At 34.6% G+C, this 18,055-nt stretch overlaps 1 protein-coding gene across 17 annotated transcripts in view; it reads right to left on the reverse strand.

The window, feature by feature from the left end:
* Positions 1 to 18,055, reverse strand: part of GPHN (gephyrin) — a 308,827-nt gene that overhangs the window by 55,889 nt on the left and 234,883 nt on the right. The gene's annotated exons all lie outside the window — the stretch shown is intronic.

Consider the following 18,055-nt stretch of genomic DNA (forward strand, 5'->3'; position numbering starts at 1 on the left):
GACTTGGTTGTTTCCCAACCTATGCTCACAGCTGCAGAATGCAAACCATGTTTTAACATAACTGACATCAAAATTATTAAGTAATATTTGCTTGTTTAATATGAACTTCACATCGATATCCTAAACACTATTTTAAAATAAAACTGCAGTAAAATATGGTTTTGGATAAAATGCACAAGTTTTTTAACACACAGAGTTTTAGCTGTAATGGATCTTTGTATCAGTGGGGTTATATGCTTTAAGTGCCTTTTATAATACTCATTATTTGTTTTAATACTTCATCTGTGACATTTACAAAAGAAAACTATTATTTTCACAGCTATTGCAAAGTGAAGAATCCATAACACACTGCACACAGTACCATGACTGAGTGGGGCAAGTGATCAGTAATACTGTTATCTACTGTAATTACTCTCATTGATAGGCAGTTACAGAAATAATATGCTGTGGCTGTCTCTCCTTACACAGGGAAACTGTAGCTTTACTGTTTATCCATTCTACCACCCCTCGGCTCACAGTGTAAGGTGGCAGAAGATACAACAGGCTGTCATTCAGCTCCATTCCCCTGCGTAGTTCAGGCAGAATGTAACAAAACCTAAAACAGTCAACTCACATTACCTTTTAACTTTTTTTTTTTTTTAAAAGCAAGTTGAAAATTGGATTTTATGTTCTTCAAGATATAATTTTATCATGCCAGAATGTAGAGTAAGCCTTCTCCCACAGGCTGAGGCATTAAATAGAACATGAAGAAAAGTACTCAAAACTAAATTAAGGGAATGGTAAAATAAAGAAACCTGCTGACAATTTCTATCAATCACAATTGGTCTGAAAAAGGAAATTAATGACTGCATTAAATTGGATTTATATAAGTCTACGTGGTATGTTTTACTGCAAACAAAAGTAAAAAAAAAAAAGTTACAAGAAAAACAGAAAAAGACACAAAGAAAAGTTTATGCTAAAAGTGAAAATCTTGAGTGAAAAATAATAAAAAACCAAAAAACAAAAAAATCCTTTAACACTTTACCATGATTATAAGGAACGGTGAGATAAATTACTTACCTTTTATAAGTCATAACAAGATTAGCACAGAGTTTTAAAGTCAGCTCTTCATTATGGGAGGTACAATTAGAAGCCGTTGGTTATAATAAAACAGATTGCTACACAAAGATGAAGAGTTTCCAGCCCAATATGAAAAGCTAACTCTTACGTGAGTACATTTCAACTCAGTTGTACAACACGAAGAACAGTTCAGAACAATGACACCAAAACATGATTTATCACCAAAAAAAAGAGTCCATTTCTCAGTATACAGAGATTGTAGGAGGCTAACCCATGACCTTCATTGTTTATGGGAGAGCATACTACTCTGCTTTTAAGAAAGCATGCAGAATGTGGAACCACCAGCAGAAACCCAAACATACACAGACACAGAGGACCAAGATACAGGAGAGATAATGATTTTGCCAAGCTGTAATGAAGGAAGCAGAATATAAAAAGCACAGCGGCAGTTAACGCTTTAGAAGCTCTGTTCCTCTAACAGTCTCATAAATGCCAGACTCGTTTGAGAGGTGCTGCACACACCATAAGTGAGCTGGTGTATAACTCATGTAATCTCTATGTGAAACCTCAGTAGTAATATGAAGACACTTTACTCTGTGGGACGTGGCTGCTTTTGCTAAGTGCGATTTACCTAAGAGGTAGAACAAGTGACTGGCACTGAATAACCTTCAGTACAGAACACTACTGTTTCACATCAATGTTACTTAAAGTTTTTATTACTAAACATTTAAGTGGCAAGAAATATCTTCTGGCCATACACGCTGCAGTGGCTAAATCCTCTATCCCCCTGATAACAGCAAATATTAATCATTAAGATAGTTTTAAAAAGGAGAAGCACTGTTGGTGGTGATTTCCTCTCTAAAATTTAGACATGAACAATGTTGTAGTCCACAAGTGGAGTTATTCATTCAGTCACTTGGAAGATATAAGCAAAAAACTTTTGAAGGCAAAATCACTTCAGAAGCAGATTTTTGCTGCTTAATAAGTGTTATGCTTAGTGGCCTAGACAATAAAGAAAGTCACCTTCAAACCTGGAATATGCCTTCCTACCTCCAAATTCTTTTCTCTGAGTTTTTTTTCCTAGTCTCCCACCTTTTTACATAAAGATTTACTTGATTTTTATCCTTGTTCTGCAGTAGACTGTAAGCATGTGACATTTTATGGTCAGATTAGTGTTCACGCTAACCACTTTTCAAACAGGACAGTGGAAGTGGATTGATGAACGCACCACAAAAACAAGAGGGTTGCATTGGTTCCTTTCAGTGGATCAGTAATAAAAGAGACATTATCCAATATTTGAAACAAAATAAGATCAAAATGCAAAAGACAGACTTCTGGGATGCAAATACAATAATGATTATATATTTTCCCTCACTTGGAACTGGCCTTGTTCTGAAGAAGCAAAATGAAAAGGTTTTGTACTAAAAGAGGATTCAAACAAAATCTTACACATCAATTAAAACTACAAGTGAGAAATCTCCCCAAATGATAGAAAAGAAAGAACTCTGATACCTACAGCAAAAAAGGAAACAAAATAGTAAACTGCTGGTCAAGAAAGCAAACGGGAAAGCAAACTTGCTACTGCAAACTGACAGCATAGACTTGATTAATAGCTGAAAATAAAAAGAGGCAAAGAAAAAAGCATATGTTATTTCTTCATAGTAGTTTTTATAATTTACATTTAGAATCACAGAATAATAGAATGGTTTAGGTTGGAAGGGACCTTTAAGATCATCTAGTTCATTTATATGAAGAAAAAAATAAGAGCTGGATTTTATGTTTTTAAGGGCACAAGACACCAAACGGATACGTTATATGAACAACACTGGAGAGAGAAAGCAAGTTTTTTGCCATTTTAAGGACTGCTTAGGGCTCATTCAAATCATGCTGTTTCTGTTCAGGGAAGCAATAACAAGCAGTGCACGCAAATCTGAAGAGAACATGCATCTTACATAAGCTAAGGCCCATTTTAAATCAAGACATAAAAATTAATGTCAAATACTTTGTGCCTAAGTTCTAATGTACATTCCTAAACTGTGCTAACAGAATCCATGTGGGACGTGTAAGGCACAAAAAACTCCAGGAGCACAATACTTCGTTAAAACAAAAATCTTACTACTTGTATCACTGACTGATCTTTATTTAATTGAAGGAAAATCCTGAGAAATACCCGAATGTCCTGGAAATATTATGCAGTTTGAGAAGTAGATTGTGTAAATAAAGGCAGAGTGAACAAATTTTATTTCCAAAGAGATATAAGAGGAGGAGATTCCTGCTGCCCTTCACCCTTGCTAAAGAAATGGGAATTATTTGTGTAGCATATTGAACATCATTAAAAGAATACGTGTTTTTATTGAAAAGAATTATGAAAATTTAACCAATGTGACAGAGACCCTCTGTATTTGCTCCCAATTTTTCTCCATCTTTATTCCCCATCTTTTCAGGGCAGTACTAGAAAAGGAATGACTTGGCAACCTGACAGCTCTATTTTCTCTGTCAGCTAAAAATGATACTAACTGCTTGGCTTACACATGTACTTGCTACTAAAAACAATTCTTGTTTAAAAGCATTAGTATGAGACAAGGAGAAATTTTTAAAGTTTAACTTAATTGTTGTGTATTTGTGTGAATACATACATATGCAGGTTTTTATATTTTTAAACTCTTACTGGCTTTATGTTGAATATGAATTAATAGTAGGCCAAATGGGAATAATAATTTATAGCATTATCTTTCATGTGTAACACTGTACATAGATAACCTGCATTTGTTAAAGAACATTCGCTGGTAAAACAAGAAGAATACTTTCATACTTTCCTTGAATTCCTTTCTTTGAAATACCTTACTGGGAGCTTTGAGAATCTTGTATACTGTGAAATTGCCCTGCTACCTTTCAGTCTTATTTTGGTACAGTCTCATATCCTGCCAATTTGACTTATAAAACAGCCACAGAAGTGAGTGTTAGATGTCTGAGTTACATTCTGCCTAACTGGTGTTAAGACTCTTTCAACTTCTTGCTCATTCCAGTTCAACTGTCTTTTTAAGCTACTGTCAATCACATGAGCTAAAAATACAGAAGTGATATATAAAACTCTTGTCCTCAAGCACACTATAAATTATTCCCTAACCCTTGACATACAATAACAAGATTGACATTTTAAAATAAGTTTTGTTTCTATTAGAAGCTTTTTCTTTTAAATGAAATTTCAACTGTCTTCGCACTTCTCTTCCCTGATCCTGCAACAGCCAATTCCAATGCACCATAAAAACAACCCAATTTTCAAATTACTCCAAACACAGTAACTATTTTTCTTGAATGGTGTAAACATCAAAGTGATTTTGTGAGTTCTAAAACAATTTTTTTGTTCAAACATGACCAAATAGCATCGGTAAGTTAAACACTTAGCAGTTATGAAATATTACCTCAATATTATGAGTGCAGCCCTTATTTTTCTTCGGACTTGTAGGTATTATGATTCAATTATAATTACTTTCTGTAGCACTTCTGCATAAGACATGATAAGGCTATTCCATTGTAATCTCCCTGTTCAAAAAGTGGTTTCATGTGTTACTTATTAAACACTATCCAAACTGTCCTGAATGGAGAATTACTGAAGACTTTCTCTGGTGTGCTTTGTTCTAAAATAATAAACTTCCCTATACACATGAAGAAATTTATTTCTATAAAATCTCTGTGAGGCTGAGGGATAATTTTACTCTACAAACACAAAACTGAGACACGGAGACATCTAGACTAAATTTAACTTGACATGCCTACAGCTGGATTTATTTCAGAATGCAAAGCCCCTGAGCTGCTATTTATTTCAACTGCACTGGGAGTGCTCAATATATGTAAAAATCCTTCGGTACGTGTTTCATGAAGGACACAGAGAAAATGAGTAACTCTAAAAATGATTTAAGAAGGTTTGCCAGCATAAAACTCAAAGTTTGGATGAATACGGAGACAGAGAATGCAATAAAATCTTCCTTGGTACCCACTCAGGGCTTTCCGATACAGCCCCATGCTTTCTCTTCCAACAGCCAACTGTATCACCTGAACTGAAAGGAGGAGAATTGCACTCCTCATTCATCCCATCTGTTACATTTGGGATGCACAATTCAGTTTTAATATCAAGATACTGTCAATATCTAAAAATGTGTTGGTAGTGAAGGGACAAGGTCTGTTTGGCACTTTGATTTTCTGCTGTGTTTCCACCTGGTCCAAGGCCTGTGGACCTTGACCCCTTTGATCCAAGGTCTTTGGAATTAAAAAAAGCATAATTTCTCTGAATTTCAAAGGATTTTGAATCAAACGTGCAATTTCTAAAAACTCATAAGACCTGTGTTTGATGCTTACAGTCCAGCTTCCTGAAGCTGACTACTGAAGTAACATCCTTTCCATTTCTGTTAGAAAAAAAAATGAACACATGAACAGCAACAATAAAATTAAAACACTGATATGCTTTAAAAGCCACCAGTCAATGAATTTTGGGGTCTGGAGTCCACAAGAAGGGCATCAACCATTTTCTTTTTTTCTTACAGCATCTCTAGAATTATATTTCAGCTTCTCCATTGGTGTTCAAAAGCAATTTTTTGGGGACATTTTTCTTACCATTCTACAATGAATGGTTGAACAACACTTTTAATTCTATGAGCTGGAGCAAAGTATTTATTTCCCCACATGACTCTATACTAATAAAAACGTTCTTGGCACAGACATAGTTTAAGACTGTAAAGATGCTTTTTGGCTTTCAAAGAACATTAAAACATTACCAACATATGATGTTGAATTTAATGACATGGTTTTTAAAATTTGCGACACAAAATGTTTGTATGCAATTATATTCATATCCAGCATCTGCAAATGGGAAATGCTTTTTAGGAAATCACTTTTAAATTTCAATGAGCAGCCATCTAGCATCATATGTGATAAAGAAATAAAATTTGCCTTACAAAGAAAGCATATTTCCCACAGTTATGTAAAAGAACATGATGGCTTTTAGCACAAATTAATTCATGTTTACGATGTTGCTTAAGTTTACCATTTTTATTTGTGTTGGGAGCATCAAATTTGAAGTGTTTTGGGTATAAGAGGAAGAACCAATAAAAAAAAGATGATGAAAATCTTACGTATGATGTATCCAGCTATCAGACAAAACCTCAGACTTCCACATCTTCAAATATAAAAAAAAAAAAGTTCTTTTAAATTAAGATTCAAACTGAGGAGATGTAAGCAAAACAAAACTTCAGTCTGTGAATTTATCTTCTGAGCAGCAAATTACCAGTGCAGCAACCTCAGTGAAGAGCTATGTTTCTGGCATGTCTGATCAAGCAGAAACACTCACTATACTCCTCTGAAAAGAATCCTTAAAATGAAATCAGAATCTTCATGGATGAATAACTTGATTTCAGAGAGTTCATAAGCCATGGAAAGGGGATGGGAAAAGAGGAAATGCTGCACAGAGAACTGTCAAACACAAGTTAGAAATTTTTTTTGAATGCAATCAGAAATACGAAATCACTGGGAACCAGATCTGCATTTTGGATTTTGCTTTGAGCCACAAAAGCTCAAAAGGATAAGATTCTTTTGGTGCTGTCTCAAATTTAGCAGTCCAGATTGAAAGGTCCAGCACCACACAATCATCCGCCTCTCCCCTGCCACTGTGTGCCTGGCACATAGGGCTGAGAACAGAACATTGATTGGGCTGGGCTTCCAGCAGCACAGAATCTTGAAAAGTGGTAGAAGAAATAGGGATATGGCAACACTGTGAATGACGACACTTCTTCCCTCCAGTTCTTACATTAAAAGCGATATGTTAATTAGGCTTGGCAAAAACTTGTTTCCAAGTTACAAAACTGTATTTTTTAAAAAAGAAAAATATGGGAATAACGTAGGGAGCACTTATGGGAATCCACCAACACTTAAGCTATACATTACTGACAGTGTTGTACACATCCAAATCCATTTCCATGTGTTAAAAACAGATGCTGTCCACTAGAGACACATATACACTGAATCACACTTACAGCATTTACATCAGTGGATTCTCCTGAAGTCAAAACAGCAATGTAATAGAAGCTACAATCCACTCTGATTTGATTATGTAGGCTAATTTTCCAGAAATTCTCTTACTGAAGCTGACTTCAAAGAGCTGGAGCTGTTGGGAGCTGAACCAAGAGAGCAGCTGCAATGAGAGCCACTACTAGTCTAACAGAACAAATGAAAGACTAGCTTCTGAAACAAGCATTTAAGTGGTAAAATACAAATAAATGGTAAGCATACAAATAAATGGTAAGCATTCTATTCTGTTCTGGCGAGCTGCCTGTGTCTGAATTGTTTTTAAAAATACAGTATTCATAGCTCTCTGACTTGACCTAACTTGATTTCACATTTCTGCCATAAGGTGGGAAGGGGAAAAATTCACAAATGGAAATTTAACAATGAAACAGAAACACTTGCCTTTTACTGAAAAAAAACAAGCAAAGAATTCAAAGTTCAAGAGGAAAAGGATGGAAATTATTTATGAATAACTTGATTTTCATAATACAGAGATGTACAGAATATTTTATTCAGTTTCTTAGTGCCTATATTTCCTAACTGACACTTGAATTTTATGCATTCTCCCTTTGACAAATGCAGAGTGAACAAGCATTTTACCAGAACAAAAATAAACCAAAAAAATTAAAAATTTGATAGGCTGAATAGGTAAGTTTTAAAGCAATATCTTTAATAGGAAATATATCTTTCAAAAGACCAGTTTTTAACCACTGTTCTGAATGTTAGACAGTTCTCTTTGTAAAGGAACCTATTGCTTGGAGTGAATTTAGAACAACGGAGCAAGTGCAAATCTTCTATAAGAAGGGTATTTTTTTCACAGAAATCACAAGGTAAGTACTTGCACAGTGAAGCTGTAAGATTTAAGTAAAACCTTGCCACTATTTTGAATGTAGAAATTACTGGTGGTTCTAATCTAAGATGCAGTACAGTGGATGAACAAACATATTGCTTTTAAAGCGCAGCTACAAATAAGGGAGCAGGCTTTTTAATTAAATTGATTTAATTAATTAAATTTAAATTTAATTTAATTAAATGAATTCTTCTGTAAATATCTAAGACGGCATTAATTGAAATTACTCATTTATACCTTGGTAATTGCTGTAATGGACTTTCCTTCTTGATGCAATGCGAAGTTTTCCTACACCTTCACACCTCAGCTGTCACAAATGTACTCCTCTATATGACATCTAGTTCTCATAGCAAGAATGATTCTCTGTTCTGGTTTGGCAAAAAGAATGCTATATAAGATACTTGTGCTTTAAAAGAATGAAGACAAAAGCAGTACAGCTGTTTTCAATGGACAAGAATATTAGATCACTGGCTTTTCTAAAAGTTTTGCATTTTAATGTTTCCTGAGGAAGCCAGGTTTCTCTAAAACTCAGAATTCTACTCCATTTGTTTTTTCTTAAGGCCAGAGGAAAGTACTACTATCAGCAAAGCAAAAAGGAACAGAAAAAAACACCATAATTTAAAAAATATCAAATACCAAATAGAAAGCTTTGAACTCTTGTTCACGTCTGAAAGAGAAATACTTACAAATTCTAATCTTATTTAAAAACTCACCATTCCATTAGCAACTCACATTCCATTAGCAAAAATATAATACAGAAAAAGAGGACTGGATTGTAGCAGTATAATTGCACAAAACCCCAAAGGATTAGCGCATCCTTACTGGCTCTGCTATGTTCATTTCTGAGCTGCAGATATTACAGAGACATAAAGGCATATTTTATCTACATGACAATTTTTCTCTTTTCCGAGCTGAAGATCTTGTCAAAGAGTGCTACTAAGAACTCTATGGAGTTCATGAAGCAATGGAATAGGCAACCCAATTTAATGAAGCAGTTTTTCTTCAATGCATTAGCATTTTTATTTTAGAATCCAGTTCTCTCTCTTCTAGGTTTCTGTTTGAAAGCAGAGAATGGAGAGGGACTGGTTGTATTTCCTTCACTTTGTCTCCCCTACCCAGGATATTGCTAAAGAACAATCTGTGTTTATGTCATGAGAGTAATCTTATGGTAAACAAAATAAAGGCACAGCTCCACTCTTTGGGGTCATGACCTTCCACATCCTGAAACACTTAAATTATGTCACCCTGTGACTGTAGTTGCTACATGAAGTGAAAAAATCACCAATTTTCTGATAAAAATTCACTTAATAATAATAATAATAATAGCAGTATTATCTCCAGTGGATGTAAAGATCAAAAAAGAAATAGCAAACAAATAAATTCCTGTTCCAGAAATTACTATGCATTGCTATCTTTGTTTGTAAATTCACTATTTGTCTGATACATTTACTTCACAGAAGTGGAAGTTAATTGATACAGAAAATATGAACTTTGAGTTGCTCTTGTCAAGTCTGTTTAGTATACGCTTAAAATAAAGTATAAGACAAGGGCATAAACACTGAATACAAAACCAACCTAATAAAGTAACCAATAACAAAACCATATAATTTACTTACTATAACTGAAAGCCTAAAGACCATCTATGACATTTCAATTGCATTTTTATTTCTTAGAACTATTTCATATTTTTCTTCCTGTTATTCTAACAATTTTCAAAAACAGCGTGAGAAACAGAATTTTATTGACCTGAAATGTGAGTGTCAGACATTTTGGGTGGATATTCATTTAGAATTTTCCTTTCAATTATGGTATATTCATAATTATATTAAAAAAGCAACCAACTGTTATTTAAGCATTCTACGGTGCCTAAGAATTGAATGGAGACCTTTTCAGTTATTTGACGATTGCACAGTTAACTATTGTAGATAAATGTATTCTTCTGAACTTTTTATCTGCCAAATTGCTGCTGGAAATCTGTAGTTTCCAGAATAAATTAACTCAAAAATATTATTAATTAGTAATTAGTTATCAATTCAGGGAGAATTACTATTGAAAAATGAATAAGAAAACCAATCCAAAAGAAGGACTAAAAGTATAAGGAGTCGTAATATTCTTAAACCAGCACAAAGAAGCTGGCATACAACCTCGGTGCAAGAGAGCCAGAAAAGCCTTCTAGATGTGCTGGATGCAGAATTTGCATCTGGGCAGCAAACTTGAAGTGCTGGCCTTATCACACACACCTTATGGTTGCGTTTGAATCTGACTGCCAAAAGTAGCCTCCACTGCTCTTAAGATAAAAATGGTATCTCCACCAAACCTATAATGCAATGCAGCATATAAATATTTTGTGCAAATATTAAAATAGATATTTAGAATCCTCTACCTAAAACTGAATTCTAGATTCTGTGATGATGGTTAATGCCTGAAAGTCAGAAGTGCAGTTCCCGGTCTTGTAGCACTGCCTTCTTTACAATGGAGCCTAATTAGAAAGGAGGAATAGACTCTCATCTGTCTTTAGCTGGAGAGAACAAAACTCAGTTATTTACAGAGTTGTGCAGTCTATGCTGTATAGAATACTCTGATCTAGAAACTTAAGAATCTTCCTGCAGTCTTTGCATGGACTTCTGAAGTTGTGAACTCAACAGATAAACTATGTATTACAGGAAACAGAATCTCCTCTTCTCTGAATACTTTGAGTACTTAATTCCGTGTATTGGTGCCTTTGTTCTTGTATTACCAAGTAAGATACAGAAATCTCTGTTGTTTAATTAACAATGATTTGAATACAATTGAATCCCATTAATCATTATACAGTCAATACACGTTCCAAAACTATTTTTCTGGAAATAATTTTATAACTTGTATGGAGAGAGAAAAACTTGTTGGAGAGACAAATAACATAAAAATTTGCTGATCTTTTGTAACACAAGCCATTCAATAAGCCTAAATAAAACAGACAGTGTCCCCTTCGCAAATCATTCTTTTTTTCTTATTATTTTTCTTTCTTTTTTTTTCTCTTTTTAAGAGAAAAAAGGGGATAGCTCTTCAATAGCATTTCACTGCCACTCTACTTTCAACCAACAGATCAATAGGTTTCCTTCATCAAGCTTTTAGCCAAACACACAGCACATGCAGAAGCCAAAGGAGCGGGAGAGAAAGAAAGAGTGAGATTGATGCTGGTAATAAAAAGTCTGAGATACAAACAAATATAAAAAATGGGGCTACCGCATAATAGTACCTATGTGTAATTTTATAAATCAGCAGGCTACAGACCTTCTGGGATTGGTCAGTCAGTTTTACATTTTTACAAACAGTATTTTTAAGAAAGAAGCTGAACTCCAAGTACATCTAAAAATGTAGGCAACACTGATCTGATCTAATTCACTTCTTAAGTGAACTCCTGGTATTTAAATAAAATACATTGTGTTTTGTAACAACTGGATAAGGAGTAAGTTAGAGATACATAATACGCATATTACACTGTACAACTGCTAATTTGGCACCGCTCCTAATTAATACTTCCACTTTTAGAAGGATCATTTAAGTACAACTGGTAACACAAAAATTACCAGCATGAAGCTAACTGATTTTCGGGAAAGGAGGGAAAAACTATTGCATCTTGTGAACTTCAAAGGGAATATGAATTTAAATTATACCATTACACAATTTGAGAGCATTAAAGCTCTACTTCTCTTGCAAAATCAGAATCTCTTTTTAAAGAAATTCACTTTGCTTTAATTAACTAAAATCAGAGACAACAACGCATTCTATTTAAGTGGAATTGTTAAGGTTCTTACTGAGAGTAAGGAGGTGGTTAGTACTACTCTTCTATAATGTCTAGAGTTCGGCAAAGCGTGGAAAACTTTATGTTACTAAAGGTAGGCATAAATTTTTAAAAAACCTTTCTGCCCATTCCTTTCAAGTTAACATCAGTTGATCACATCCACAGTTTTCCAGTGTAAAAAAGAACCAGTATAAAAAGATGCTTTTCTAATTATTGGGCTCTGAGATGAAAAATGGCCTTTACAAGGATATTTCAGTGAAGAAAATCAGGGTGCAAATTCTACCTCAAATTCTTCACAGATCTCAACTTCGTCTTTTGATGGAAGATCTTCTATTTCTTCAATTAAAGATCTTGTAAGTAACAGCATAACAAATTCCCTCATAGTAAAACTTACTTTCCTTTTTGGCTACCTCAGTTCTAGAATTACCAGTGCCTCCAATTCCAGAGCTTTTCTCAAAAACTAGAACTACAAGCAAATTTCTTAAGATGAATCTACGATGTCTCTTTCAGAAAAACAGATTGTCTTGCCTTCTTATATCTTCAAGTAGCTACAACTGTAAGAGATCTTCAGCTTCAACCAATTTGTTTTTATGGATCTGTGATCAGCTCTAACAGACTGTTCCAAAATGCATACGGTGTTATTTTGCCACCAGATAAGAATATATTCATGTTTTCTTGCACCTTCAACTTAAAAGAAGGCAGTTGATGTCTTACTCATGTGTTTCATAAGCATGAACTGATCAGCTGGAAATTTAACTGCATCGCAAGATCTACTGCACTGCCAGACTATCTGCTTTTTAGATATTCATATCTTCCCTTTAAATAGAATATAAAGAATGAATTGCTTCTCATTCTCACAGTACCACCTTGATACTTCAGCTAGCAGACTCCATATTACAAATCACAGAAGACTTGCTTTGTGAACAGCGTTCACTAAGCTTTTGTACACCTTATATTGCAATTCCCTTTTTCAGTTGAGGCAGAATTGAACTATTCCAAAATGACTAATCAGTAATGCAGTCTAATAGCTTCGGAGAAGGCAAAATAGTTTGTGGGATCTGATCAAGCAGGACAGCTAACACATACTGACCTAAAGAAAATGCGTTGGCTTGGATTTCAGAGGCCTGCCTTCAGAGCGGAAAAGGACAAATGGCTTTGAAGCTGCAGGCAAAGCAAGAACACAGTTTCTCTGGAAGTGGCTCACTTCCTGCATTATCTCAGTGTATGCTGACCAGTATAGTAGTAGAGCTATCAGAATGGGAATCTTCAGAAACAAAGCAACATCAAGCTTTTTTTTTTAATTCATACTGATTCATTCAGAAGAATGACTGGTCAGGTGGAGTTGATAGTTGTCTTGTATCTGTAAGCACTAAATTTCATTTCTTGCTCCCTGCCTTGCTACATGTGAATAGCATTAATATATTCCACATTGCTGTTTTGATGTTAATCATGATCAAAAAGCAAGGCTTTCATTGAAAATGTTAATGAGGCTCAAATTGCTGAATATGTATTGGGTGCTTTTAAGAACCGATATTTGATCTTCTTAAAACAGTTTGTCTGCTGTTGAAGCCAGACTGCAATAATTTGTCTACTAAAGAAAAAACACTAAGCATCTTTCTTCTTAAAAACTTCTACTATTTTGTCTGGTCATTCACTGAAACTAGAAAGCAACGTTTTAATAATAAGAATAAAGGTTATTACTAGGAGTTACTGCTTGAGAAGTCAGATCTGTAGAGAATAGAATAAATCAGATGTGTATCAGCAAGGTACTGCTTACACACAGCTTATCTTGATTAGGATGCACTCCTGCTCAGGAGTAGGTGAGCTCCTTTTTGTAAGATACCCATCAACAGAACATTACTATAAGGTCCTGAACTTGTCCAACAGTATGAGTTAGGGTGAACCGTACTCTTTTTAAGAGATCTTGTCAACTTTAATGGACTCTTTTAAAATACAAAATAAATGAACTCCATGTGTTCAGGATTACTTCAATATTACTGAAAACCTCAAGTCAACCTTTTTTGATACTCATCCACTATTCACTTATAAGTTGAAGCCTAATCCTTACAGAGTTGGTCACGGCACTAATTTGACAATATTTTATAAATTCTGACTTCATCCTATGATTAGTATCTTTCCCCTGAAAAGGAGTGAAAAGCCAGTCTTAGATAATCTCTATATTTTTTCATCCTAACTACAATTAGATGCTTCTTTTAAAATCTTGCTAAGTTGGTCTATGCCTTTTATTACAGAAGGCTATAGTGAAGTTGATACGGAAGCTTTTAGAAGACGTGCATTTCGAGAAGGCAGTGGACGAAGACAGAGTTTTTGGAAACAATACACTTCAGATACTTCTAGGCAACCTACATTTAGACAAATAACTAACTATATTATAATGGTCATTTCTACAGAGCCCCTCTACTTTCATTGCTCCTTGCGGTCTGGACATCTGTAAGTCTATTATGAAAGCATTATCATTTTAATGTAAGAGATAAATAAGGATGTTTTAATTATATAATTTCTGTTTGTATGCTGTGTATTAGTTGCCTAGCTTGACTACATATCATGGTGGTCCCAGACTGGTACAGTGATTTTAAAACCACGCTGAACATGGCTGCAGGTTGATCATGCAATTTCTGCCCCCGCAAGCTGATTTTTCCCCACTTGTGCACAGTGCAATGCAAAAAAAGAAAAACTAAATAAAACCAAAGAAGTGTGATGGCAGAGCAGGTCGACTGTGTGAGAGAACACGTGCAAAGTATACCTCAGAAACACTATAGGTGGATGAGCACGAAGGGAGCCGAGCCTGGTTGTGCAGTGGGGAAAAGAAAACATTGTTAAAAAAGAAATGGTGGCACAGTCAGGGTCTTAGAAGGTTTTCTGTATAGGTGGTTCCAGCACTGAGATAGTAGCAGAGGGTTCATTAAATTTCTGTGACCAGCTATTTCAGAAACTCCAAATTTATGCCTTTTAAGGTGGAAGCTTCTTAAAAGGAAAAAAATAAAAGATTCTGCATTTATGAAATAATTAAGCCTAAAGAAGAATCTGAATTGTCTCTCTCCTCCATCTAATTCATAACGTGAAGAGAAAGCTATCCTTTGGACAGCAAGGTATTCTAAAATGAAGCTTTATCAGCCTCTTCCATTTGACACCATTGGTTTTATTCCAACTCTGCAAAGGAGAAATGTGAAAATATGAGAGACCTTTTTCTTCCCTGTATTCCTCTACATTTTTAGTTGCTCAGAATGAGATCTTTGGCAATAGGGGTTTTTCTTCAACCTCAGTCCCACAAAAAACCAGAATAAATTGCAAAGTTAAATGATTAACTGTCAGATATAGGTCAGCAGAAATCTGCAGATTATGTCTCTTCAGCAATATTAACACTTGAGACTCTTGAGGGACAGCACTTCCTGTCAAAAGCTTTCCACACAGACACAAGGAAAGTGGAAAGACTACAATCAGTTTTACTGATTGCTTTGGGAATATTTTGCTTATACAAAATATTCATTTTTCAATACTAATAACTCACTTCTAGATCAGAAATAAATTTTAAAACACATCCAATTTATGGATTTATTTTACTAAGGTAAGATTTTTCTTTTTCCTTAACTTTTGTTAGATTAATGGTCTGATCACAATTAGCTGTGAGCACTAAAACAAGCTAATAAATGAAATTGAAAAAGACACGATCCTACAAATGCATTAAAAATCTCCTCTTGATTTTTTTCAAAGGTAAAAAAAATGAATTATCAGAAGTTCCTGAAAACCTTTCTTAGACTTCAACAAAACTGCTATTTGCGCAGCACTTCAGGTACATTTACAGTAAACAACCCAGCAAGAACTTTCACAGAAATTGCTGACTTGAGTATTACCACCAACTTGAGTAATGCTATTGAGTATTATTTTTGACTGAGAAGAGAAAAATAACATTCGTAAAAAGTCAGCCATGAACATTTTTCAATCTCACATGTGTATTCCATAATTCTTCACTGAAATGTAAAATACCACTTTCAGGAAAATTTCACATTCACAGCAGTCCTCATTACATGCTTTATCTACAGTTGTTCCTCCTTCAATGACAGTTTTTTACTTCTCTCACTGCAAATATTTTTGGTCCTTTCCAGTATTCTGTACATATTTCATTTGCTCTGACTAGACAGTATTATTAATGAAATGAGTGACTTTGACATCTTAAACGTCTGTACATGCTCAGAGCTTTCTTCACTTGTTCTTTTTTTAAATTTTTTTAAATCAGAATATGGTATCGTGAAATGGTTTTCGGGATTAAGTGACAACTAGAAAATTACTTCAGAAAAAACAAACAAACAAACAAAAACCCAGAAGAAAAAGAGAACCCCTTTCAAACAAATACAAAATCTGTTTCTAGACACGGAGAGCTTCCTAGGAAATGTAAGGTACACTTTTGCTAAGAACAGGGGCTCTGCTGTTCACCTAAGATTTTTGGAAGATTCCCTAAGCAAGATTCTCATCAGTAATGTCCACCCATTGATCCCTTGTTTTGTCTTACAATAGCATGGCAAAAAAAAATCCCTTAGTCTCAGTTTTGAAGGTGAGGATTCAAAGAATGCAGTAACAGCAAGAAAGAACACAGCACCATTTTTTAAGTATCAGCAACTAAATAAAAGAAACCAGCAATGATATGAGCTATAGAATTATTATTTTTTTTAATTTGGAAGGATTTGGCTAATTTTACCTATTCCTCACACTAATTTACAAGGAGCATGCAAAGTACTTTCCTACATTTCTTATTTTCTTTTGGACATTTACTATGAGGACGCTGCTATTAGTCTGTGATCTAATTAACCATGTTTTAATTAATATCTATTTAAATCTTAACATTTAACTTAGGTCTTATTTCTCTTAATATTTAATCACTTCAAATCATTCCTTTCTTTCTTGGTTCCAGTTTAATAGAGGCGAATTGTAATTTGAGCTGCAAATATCTAAGCTAAGGGGGACAGAATTAATGCCAGTCACAGAAATTCCCCTGCTGTGATAATTACTTTTAAAAGAGCTATGCTGATGTACACCAACTGAGAATCCGGTTCAAAGGCTGCAAGAGCAATCTGTTATTTGTCTGAAGGCCTTGACTCAGATCTTTAATAATTGAATATTATGACCTGGAACAAAAGCCCCATAAATGCAATTCTTCATCATGATCAAAGAAGGCAGGTACTTAAAGTAAGAACAAAAGTAAGTAAAGTAAGTAAAGTAAGAACAAAACATGCAGTAAATTGCATGTTTTGTGAGACACAATTCTGAGAAATGATGACCCAGGTTTCACTAAATATCATCTATGGACAAAATTTGGCTCCTGCTGTGAATTCTGAGAGCATTTTTCATGGTCAAAAACAGAATCTTTGATTTGGAAAGATGATGGTCAAGAATCTGCATTTAGATTTAGATTTATTTTTTTCCTGATTGGATTTCCAAAATGTATTTCTCCAGAATTAAAACCTGGATTTAAAATATGAGGGCTGTCCTGAAAATAGTGCTTCCTATTTTACGATGTCGGCCCACATCATCAGAGGTGGATGTCAGTGGTATGGCAGTAGAAGTTTATCTTTCCCACCAATATTCCGTTACGTTTTGTTGCCATGTGACAGAACACTAACTTTTCTAAACAATGCCTAAGTTCAGCTTCAAACACTCTGGGAGGTTCAAAGGTTCAACTGGAATAGCCAAAGGTTAGGTGAATGGAGAACTCAAAAGGAAATGGAAAGGCAATTCAGGTAACCTTTATGCAAATATTTATGTACTAGTGCTGATATTGGTAGTTTTACAAAATTATAAGCCCTCAAACCCTCAAAACTGCTTAATTAACTCAAATTTTCATGCAAGTATTCAGTTCAACATTATTTTAAGTACCTGGCTGTCTTTTTGTACTTCTGGTGGAATCTGGGATATTTCTAAATATTTCCAATGACCTATGCCTTTAAAGTGGGAAAATTCTTTGCAATTCATTCTGAAACAAAGGTTCCACCTTAACAGCATATAGTAATGTGCAATAGCATTCAATTTTCATCTGTGTGCTGGCCATCAGATACTATATGTTCCCTCTCCCACACAATTTAATACATTTGCTACCTTGTAGGGTAAACTTCCCTAGGACTTCCATCTAAACCCCTTTCCAAAACCAGTATGAAAGACATGAAAAATAATCATTATCATGAAGTATTAACAGGTCTCTCATTTTCCTTCCAACTGTCCGCTGTTTACTAAGGATTTCCTTATTATTGACCAGTCATTTGTATATTGCCTTTTAAAATGCTGACTTATTTAAA

This window comes from Centrocercus urophasianus, unplaced genomic scaffold (assembly GCF_019232065.1).
Source record: "Centrocercus urophasianus isolate 14NV4802_14NV808 unplaced genomic scaffold, USGS_Curo_1.0 seq_14, whole genome shotgun sequence".
In the NCBI taxonomy this organism is placed as follows: domain Eukaryota; kingdom Metazoa; phylum Chordata; class Aves; order Galliformes; family Phasianidae; genus Centrocercus; species Centrocercus urophasianus.